This window comes from Podarcis erhardii (assembly GCF_964252035.2).
Source record: "Podarcis erhardii genome assembly, chromosome: 6".
Classification (NCBI taxonomy): domain Eukaryota; kingdom Metazoa; phylum Chordata; class Lepidosauria; order Squamata; family Lacertidae; genus Podarcis; species Podarcis erhardii.
The window spans coordinates 65518695-65528533 of NC_138510.1; the positions used below are offsets into that span (position 1 = coordinate 65518695).

Below are 9839 nucleotides of genomic sequence, written 5' to 3' on the forward strand. Positions count from 1 at the left end.
ACTTAAATTCCCACAGTGGCTTCACAACCCATCTGTCTTCCCAGGGAACTCTGGGAATTGTAGCTCCATGAAGGGAATAAGGCTCACCTAACAACCCTCAGCACCCTTCACAAACTACAATTACCAATACTCTTGGGGGAAAGCTGTTATTGTTTAACGTGGTATTGTTTTAACTGCTTGTTAAAACAATTGTTTTAACGTGGTATTGTTTAACTGCTTTAAACATATAGTGCAGATGGGTCATAGTGTTACCTTGATAAGATTTTCTAAGGATATTATAGCAAGGAAGCAAGTTTCTTCAGGCACTTAAAATCATTTCTTCCCTCCTCCCCCCCCTTACTTTTTGATAGGCATCTCATAGAATATGCATATCTTTTATGATTCAGTAATAACTGTAAACTTGCATAGCAGTGCATCTTCTTCTTCTTTTTGGTCATTATCCTACCTATATCGTCCAGAGGAATATTTGCAGCAATTGATCTGAGCACTGCTTGTTATATAACCAGAAGGGGCTGACACACTTTCATGTAGATTAGAGTCCCTGTGCTTGTCCATCTGGGTTGCAGAAGTGGCTTTTAAGTTTCCCACACTAATCTTTAAAAACCCAGAAGATAACTTTTGATAGTGATATCTTTCAGTTCTAAGTCAGGCTGCTATGCCCATTTATTATTATTATTATTATTATTATTATTATTATTATTATTAATCATTATTATTATTATTATTTTAGAAAAAGGGGATCGTCCGGGGAGGTGAAAGGCTTCAAAGAGAATCAAGAAAAAGTTGGGTGAAATTACCTTTCTGCTATTGGACCTACCTTGACTCTCCATTCTGAAGGTAGTGAAGATGGTGGGTAGCAAGTTTATTTCAAAAAGCCAGGCTTTGTACCTCCTGGATCATACTTCCCAATTTATGTGCTAATTTTGTTGATTTGTTTGTACTTCTAGAGCTCTTCTTTCCCATCTTCTGCCAAATATTCAGAGCAGGTAGCTCTCCCCCCCCCCCCTTGGATAGCGAACAGGTTTACAACCATAAGTCTGTGGCTGAGAAGAGATTTGAATTTCTATCAGTCAGATCCTTGGTCTATCACTGTTCAACAGTGCCATTTAAGCAAAGAGGGGGTTATTCCTCCCTCTGGTGTTTCAGTCCATATGTAATTATTTTCAAGAGCACCCAGTATAAAAAATAACCACATCAGATGCTCTCACTATACTTCCTCTTTCTTTCTTTCTTTCTTTCTTTCTTTCTTTCTTTCTTTCTTTCTTTCTTTCTTTCTTTTTTAGTGAAATCTATGTAAGTCTACTGAGAGGGGCTTACAGCCAGACAGTAGTTGCACCCATGGTACAAAACCACTGATGGAGCCAATCCAGTGCTCCTGATGGTATGTTGAGTCCCCTGCAAAGAAGGTGGCACTTTCTGGTCCAACGCACAGGCAGGAGAAGAAGATCCATGAGTGGCCCAAGCAGATGCCCAGGAAGCAACGCAGGGGGAAACGCAGCCAGGCGGAGACGCGCTTTGAGCACCTAGTGGAGCAATACAAATGCAAGATCCTGAGCGGCAGCAACTGCAAGGCTGCGGCGTCAGCCAGGAGGAGCAAATGGTTTGAGGGCTGAGGGAGGCCCTGGGGGAGACTGGGGGTGGAGGGATGGCTGGCTGGGGCTGAGCCCAAGAAAGGGCAGCGTCCACCCTCCCTACCCCCTGTCTTGGACTTCTGGACTGTACAAGGAAGCAGCAAAAAGCCTCCTGAGTTCTCTTGTATGGGTGCGGGGTCTGGTCCCCAAGGTGCCCCCCTCTGCTCCCCCAGGCTAGTCGGCAGAGGTTTCGGGAAACGCCCGCAGGACCCAGGATTGGGGAGAGACACACACACCAGCGGGACAGGAAACAGGATGGCATCGCGGGTGACAATTCGCCCCATATATTTTGCAATCTCTGACCAAGAGAGGCCTTTGTTGTTATTGCAAACCTTTTTTTAAATAAAAGGGTTTTATTAAGAGAGAGAGAGCACGTGAGAGAGAGAGACTGCATTGACCTCATCAGCTTACCTCTCCTTCTCCCGTCCCAATAAGCAGGAGCTGTGTGGGTGATGGGAGGTCGGGTGAGCACCACCAATTGCTACTGCTCCCAGGCAAGTGAGTCCTATACTCACTTAACTAGTGGTAAGCCCCACTGAACTTTATGAGATTTACTTCCAATTAACTATTTAATAGGCTAAGTAGAAATTTAATATTTTCAAGAGCAGGTCTCTGAACCTTGCTGCGTATCTTTCTTCCTCTACCCCCAGATATTTCTCTACTCCTTCAACCATGGTCTAGAGCACTCGTTCTTTTATGGGCTTCCTGGAAGTATCTTGTTGGTCATTGTAGGAAGCAGTATGCCAAGCCGGGATAGATCCAGGAGGACCTTTCTTGTGCTCTTGTGAGTAATCCTTCTTCTACAAAGTCACATACCAGGTGCCAGCCACACAGTTCTAAATAGTATGGGTCTGTGCCAGTGAAATTCTACATCCACAACAGAACTTCAATTTCTTTTCTGCCCCTCACCCCACCAATCTGCTTCAGAGCATTTCCTGACCCTTTAGAGCTGATTCTGAAGGCATGTGGGAGGCTGGAAGGGACAGGAGAAGAATAAGAAGCTCAACGGCACACATGGAAATTTGTTGCACTAATATAGCTTAGAGCATTTTATGCAGCAGAGATAGCCCACACACATGTGTGCGCGCGCACACACACTCTTAAGATGATGATAATGATAATCCATCATCATTACCTGCCTGATTAATTGGGGACTCCTTTTAATTGACCAAAAGATTTGCAATTTATTTATCAATTAAACTTTAAATCCTCAATTGCTACTTTAGGAGTTTGCTGCTGTATAGTGGGATTAAGATGCAAAACCAATCCAAAAGTGGATTCAGGGATGGGCCACACCATCTTACATGTCCTACTGCAGCACCCTTAATTGTTTAACTACCAGCTTTCCTCTAGCTCATTGGAAGTGTGTTCACTACCCATGGTGCTGGCTAGCACGATCTCCTGCAACTCCTCTTGTTAGAGCAAGTCTACCCTGTAACATGGTCATCTCTTTACCTCTGTTACTACTGCCCTATTTATATGGCTAATATTTGGAGCCACCTTGATGAAATTCATAAACACTGATAAAACAATGTAGAGTAGGCAAAAGAGTACCTTCCCTCGGGATGGACAGGAAGGAGAGACCTACTTGGTCACAACAAGCAGACAGCTAATATTGCACTATTTTTAAATTTTATTTTTAGGTCTCCAAAAGCTGGTCTCCAAAAGGAGGGTGCAGCCGCCTTTAATGTCTATGACCTCACTGCCTTGTGGTTGGCTGGGCTGCATGAGGCCTAACTAGCTACTCAGATCCAACATGCCTTGCACTTGAATCAACCCCTCCCTCAGCTAGTTGGGGAACCATATTGTATTAGTCTAGCTTTACTTTACTCGTTTTTGGTATCGGGATATAGGGAAGGTCTTAAATGTAATATTCTAAACAGTACTAGAATAAAAAATACAACTTAGGTTAAACATAAAGACAATGTTTTTGTTTGTCTTATATAAGTTTTTCATTCGTAGATCGTAAGTTAAGATTTCAGCATAGACGCTACTCATAACAGTAACAACTACTGTGTAATTGAAGAATAATGTCTTTCGATAAATTAAATTGAGAAAGTTAATCATTTTTCATCAACCTGCAATTTTTTGGATTTGATGCTTGCGTATTCATTCAACAAGAGGGTAGGCCATGAATGACATTAAATTTAAAATTGGGTTTCCAGGTCTTTGCAAAATTCTGCAAGCCTTCCTCAGACTTCCCTTCTTTATTGCAAAAAAAAGGGGGGAGCATTGAAATATTGGGAAAGATTAAGGAATGGGCCTTCTTTGTTTATCAACGTAAGCTGAAGTAAGCCTAGAAATATGTGTGAGGATTTCTTATGGTGGCATCTTGTGGAATTATTCCCCAAATGAGATCTGTCACAACCACTGAATGTCCCTCTCCTTACCTTAGTATTTCAGGGTATTAAATGGGTGTCTAGTTTGCCCTTTAATCTTGTGAGTAAGTCCACCTTGCAGTAGGGCCTTTCTACCAACAACAACTGAGATAACAGAACAGAAAAAGGAGGAGGGAGGAGAGAACTCACAAGGGTTCTGCGTCATGTCAGCTCCTCTTCCAGTACCCAATCAATCCACTAGAAGTTTAGCCTACACTTCTTAACAATAACATGGCTAAGAAAACCAAGGCAATAATGTAGCGTGAGATGCAATGGTTCAGAATCTGCCCAGATCAGACCAGCTTACTTGAAAAAGAGAAAGAAATTAAGGCATGGGTTTATTAATCAGAACACAAAAATGCTGTCAGATAAGCAAATAAAATGTTTGTTTTAACTCCTAAATTTGCCCTAGATTGTAAAACAGGAAGGCAATTCATTGCTTACACAAATGCATCTCTACCTTCCCAGGAAAGTGTACTAGGACACATGGACTATGAGAGTTGTAGTTCTTTCAAAGGCTCCTGGAATTGCAACGCCTCTTGGAAAAAAACTACAACCACCATTGCACTCTTCACCTGAATGAGTGCAATAATAGGAGAGAAGTTGCAAGTGGAGAGAAAAAAACTGTCTCCTTTTGGGAAGGGCCATAGTTCAGTGGTAGAGCAACTGCTTTGAATGGTTCACTCCCCAACATCTTGAGAAAGGACTGGAAAAGTCATCCTTGCCGAAACCCTGGGCAGTCTTGCCTGTCAGTGTAGACAATCCCAAGTTAGGTGGACCAATGGGGTTAGGGTGCACACTAACTAATCAAGCAGAGAATCCGCCTTCCACTCTATTTTGTTGTAGCACCTGCTTTTTTGCCTCCATTTGAACATTGTCGTCCAAATATTTCTGGATGCTGCCAATAAATAGAGCTTTTCCTGTATTAGCAATTATCAAAACAGTTAGTCGGAACTGGCCCAATATGAAAATATAACATCTTGTCCATTTAGAAAGTTCTTCCCTTTTCCCATAATGGAATTTGGGTTTGTTTAAAAAATGCAAACAAAATATTGGGTAAGCTCAGTCAGTAGTTACTCCCTATGCATATGGCATCATGTCTTCTACTGCCCGATACAGTGAATGAACATTTGGCAAATAGCTTCATGTTTCATTTTTTTCCATACCACTGCCCAGCTGTCCCGGGTATAGATGAAGCTGCTCCTGTAGCAGATGGAAATCTATGAACAAGTGGGGTGTTTTCCTCAAGTTTTGTTGATAATATGAGAGCCCAGTGGCCACATATGGAGATATGATACTGGATAACCACCACAGATGAAATAAACAAGTCCTAAATTCTAACAAATCTTTTGCCAATGAAAGGCCCTTTCAACCTCCAGAATAATGAAGATATCTTGACTCTGATAAAAATGATGATGATATTAACGAACACACTTTTTGTGGGATTCCCGTTGTAGGGTAGACATATGGATGCCTTGGATGGCTTTAAAAGAGAGTTAGATAATGAAGCAAGAGACTAACAATGGCTACTGACCAATATAATAATAATAATAATAATAATAATAATAATAATAATAATAATAATTTTATTATTTATACCCCACCCATCTGACTAGGTTTCCCCAGCCACTTTGGGTGGCTTCCAATAAAATATTAAAAATACAATAAAACATCAAACATTAAAAACTTCCCTAAACAGAGCTGCCTACAGGTGTCTTCTAAAAGTCAAATAGTTGTTTATTTCCTTGACATCTGATGGGAGGGTATTCTACAGGGCAGGTGCCACTACTGAGAAGTCCCTCTGCCTGGTTCCCTGTAACTTCGCTTCTTGCAGTGAGGGAACTGCCAGAAGGCCCTCAGAGGAGGACCTCAGTGTCCAGGCTGAACGATGGGGGGTGGATATGCTCCTTCAGGTATACTGGGCCTAGCCGTGGCTATGTTCTGCCTCCATGGTTGCAGGCAGCAATTCTTCTGAATATCAGTTGCTGGAAACCATAGTGCTCTTGTGCTCAGATCCTGATGAGCGTTTCCCACAGGCATCTAGGAGGCCACTGTGAAAGCAGCATGCTGGACAAGGTGGGCCATTGGCCTGATCCAGCAGGTTCTCAATATGTTCTTAATATCACACTTGCCTTCAAAGAGGCACACAGGCTTTGCATGCAAGAGATTCCAGTTTCAACTCATTGTACCTCCAGGCAGGGTTGGGACAGAAGTCACCAGCCTGAAGCCCTGGAGAACCATTGCTAACCAGTCACTTCCTGTACCAGTATTTGAACTGAAGTGTAGCCATTTTCAAAATTTGCATTCCTGTGAATTTTATGCTGCAGAAATGCAACAAAAAGCATTGTATTAGGAGAAAGGGTGCATAACAATGCACACATTTGTGAAAACAGTGTACAAAATGCATTATAATAGGGAATGTTGCCCACAAAAAAAATGTATACGTATGTACGGTGGTACCTCAGGTTAAGTACTTAATTTGTTCTGGAGGTCTGTACTTAACCTGAAACTGTTCTTAACCTGAAGCACCACTTTAGCTAATGGGGCCTCCTGCTGCTGCTGCGTCGCCAGAACACAATTTCTGTTCTCATCCTGAAGCAAAGTTCTTAACCTGAAGCACTATTTCTGGGTTAGCGGAGTCTGTAACCTGAAGCATATGTAACCTGAAGCGTATGTAACCCAAGGTACCACTGTATATTAGAAGATATGCCTACAAAAATGGATACCAATTTTAATTTAAAATTTAATTTTTGTTTAAATTGGCAAACTGTTGTGCCCATGAACTGTCTGGGTAAGTAATAAATGAAGAGAAAATAAATCACAGGTTTGTCAAACCCTAGTTGCAGAAAATGCTGAGTAAAATGGACCAATGATCCGTTTCAGTATGAGACAGCTTCCTAGACAAATAAGTAACATTTGCCTTGGTACTAAATAGCTGTGCGGTGACTGAGGAAAAACCCTGGGCTGTTCTAAAATGTTGATGACAACACCTTAATGTTAAGTACAGAGCGTTTTACAATTTGCACTGTGTACAGCTCCGTCAAGAGACCTCAAAGATAAAATATACTGTTCTAGTAAGAGGAAGTAAAGTAAGGCACAAACAATGCATAAATCTCTTCACTCTGAGACATTATAGAATATTTATTAAATAGTAATACAATTTTCTGACTACAGCTGACGCATATTCTACAAAAGAAATAACCGAGATTAACATTTCAGCAACATCTGCAAAAGCAGTGTGATCACCATCAATCTGTATTTCAGAAGAATAAGCAAAGCTCCTACAGCCAGGTGCTGCAGTTAATAAGAATCCCCTTCCACAAGGCGTTCTGTTAAAAATAAAATGTTGGGACATTTTATGTTCAAACTTCTGTCAGGCTGGATAAGCAGAAAAGAGAGAGAGAGCCAGGCAGAGCTGTGTATTATCAGCAAAGTGATGAAAATTGAGCCCGGACTGTCAGAAAACCGAAGCCATTGGGGTCATATAAATAGTAAAGCACTGAGCTAAGAACAAAGCTCTGGGGAACTACATTAACTTGAGCTGAATACTTCAATGCATAAGATACAAATTGAGACCGTTAAGTAAATAAGACGAAAACTAGGTAAACACCGAACTAGGCATGTTTCAATTGATCTGGAAGGACCTCATGATCTATCGTATTAAGCACAGCTGACAAGGCAGAGAGCTTGATTCTCATCTCAGATATGCAGGCATACATTGCTACACAAAGATGCATTCAGATTTGTGAAGATATTAAGTTTGTCAAAATGGGAAAAAATTGGTTCCTATTTTACAGGGGCTATCTTATTTCAGTGACCCTACTTAACCTGAGCATCACAACGGTTTCCTGCCATGGTAATTACTCTTTACTGATGTTTTAACTTTGCTCTTAAATTCCTATCATAGGGCTAGGACTGGTCCTTATCCTAAAGCAACAGCCTATGGTTTCTGATTGCTTACAGAAAGGATGGTGCACCAACTTGGACCATTCCTGGACACAGATTGCCTAACCGCAGCGACTCATTTGATGGTAAGCTCAAGGCTGGCTTACTGTAGTGTGCTATATAGGGGGCACACTTAAAGATGGTCCAGAAAGCTGCAACTAGGTTGCTAAGCAGAACTAGAATTTCACAAGCATATCATGCTACTTCTAAAAAAAACCTACACTGCCAATTTGCTACCAGCTCAGGTGTACATTTTTACTGATGACTTATAAATCCCGCAAGAGCTTGGGACTGGGCTGTCTGAAGGAATGACTTTTCCTGCATAGAGCTGTTCAATCACTAGGGCTTGCAGGTGAAGCCCAGTGGCGTAGGAAGGGGGGTATGGTGGGTGAGGTCTGTCCCAGGTGTCATCACTGAGGGGGGTGCCAAAATGGCAAAAATATGTGTTTTTAAAATAAATAAAAAAAAAATGGGCTCATGACACTTTTTAAATTGAAAAATAACTCACGCACCCACCGTACCCCCATTCCTATGCTACTGGTAGCTAGGTGAGCTGGGGGGCACTGGGCGCCACACAATGGGGTCTGCAGCGTGCCCGAGCCATACGTCTCTCCTGAAGAGAAGGTGGTGGGTGAACTGCCTTGGCTTTTTTGAGCAGTGTGGGGCTTACGTCTGCCCACCGCCTCAGCTGCCCTACAGCTGAGGGGGAGGCTGCAGAGAGGCTCCACGCAGTGTGCCCTGTCTTGGCTTGCCCCATCCCCATGGGCAGCTTACCCTGCCCCCAGCTGCTGGACATTCGCTCCACGCTGGGCACCCGAGCGGCTACCTACACTGCTGGTGATACCCTCCTAGTGATATAACAGTCTTCTGCAGCCTATCTTGTGGTAACTAGTGGGGAGGCACTCAGTTGAGGCACCCACCCTACAGAACCAGCTCCCCTTTGAAATAAGAGAAGCTCCAATGATAGCACACTGTTGGTGCTTCTTGAAAACCCACCTGCTCTTTTGAGCATCTTTAGTATTTTAGGCTTTTGAGCATCTTTAGTATTAGCCTGCATTATTTTGGTTTGGTTCTTTAGATGCTGCTGTATTTTTGTTTTGTTTTGTTTTGTTTTAATGCACTGATTTTAATTAATTGGCACTTTATGTTGTGAAACGTCCAGTGCTTTTTTTTCTGGGGGGACGCAGGGGCACACATACCCCTAAACATTTTGTGAATCTTTGTACTTTTGTCCATTTACTGTATTTAATTTTCCTGATTTGAACTATAAAATGGTGATTTTCTTGAGTCAAAATGGGAGCACCCCATAACATTTTTTTGAATAGAAAAAAGCACTGGAAACGCCTTCTAAGTTTTTGAATGGAAGGTGGCTGTAATGGTTCTAGGGGTTCCTCGTGCGTAAGCCGGTGCAAACACCTGGCTGGGTTGCCTGAGTGAACCTTTTCTGTCCGGACAGCCACTCACCCGTGGCTGTCTCGATCGCTGGCAGAATCCGTCAGTGGGCGTTTCTTAAACTTCTTCCAGCAAAGAAGCTCTTTGACGCCTAGTCTCCTCCTACTCTCTCTGCGCGAAAGCCTTCTGTGCAAGGAGGGCATAGGCAGCGGAGGACCCCTACTCTCCCCGCTGGTCCCTGGCAAGGAGCCATGGGACCGCCTCGCCGCTTCTCCCATCTGCCCCCCTTCTCCACTGGTGCTACACTGATTCTCTTCCCCAGAAGATGGGCTGCCTCTCCCAATCCCGGGACGCTCTCTGGAATCCCTCTGGCTTTTGCTCTCTCCCTCCGGCACTGATGGCAGTTCCCTAACAGTGGCATAGCAACATTTTAAATAAATATCTAATTTTATATATATATCACAACAACAGCAGAATTTAAACACACACACAA

General features: G+C 42.7%; 1 protein-coding gene across 2 annotated transcripts in view; it reads right to left on the reverse strand.

Annotated features, from left to right (window-relative positions):
* Positions 1–9616, reverse strand: part of NEGR1 (neuronal growth regulator 1) — a 573510-nt gene extending 563894 nt beyond the window's left edge. For both annotated transcript variants that reach the window (XM_081866559.1, XM_081866558.1), the window contains exon 1: positions 9605–9616. The gene's annotated coding sequence lies outside the window, so the exon portion shown is untranslated. The remainder of the gene's footprint in view (positions 1–9604) is intronic.
* Positions 9617–9839: the final 223 nt, after the last annotated feature.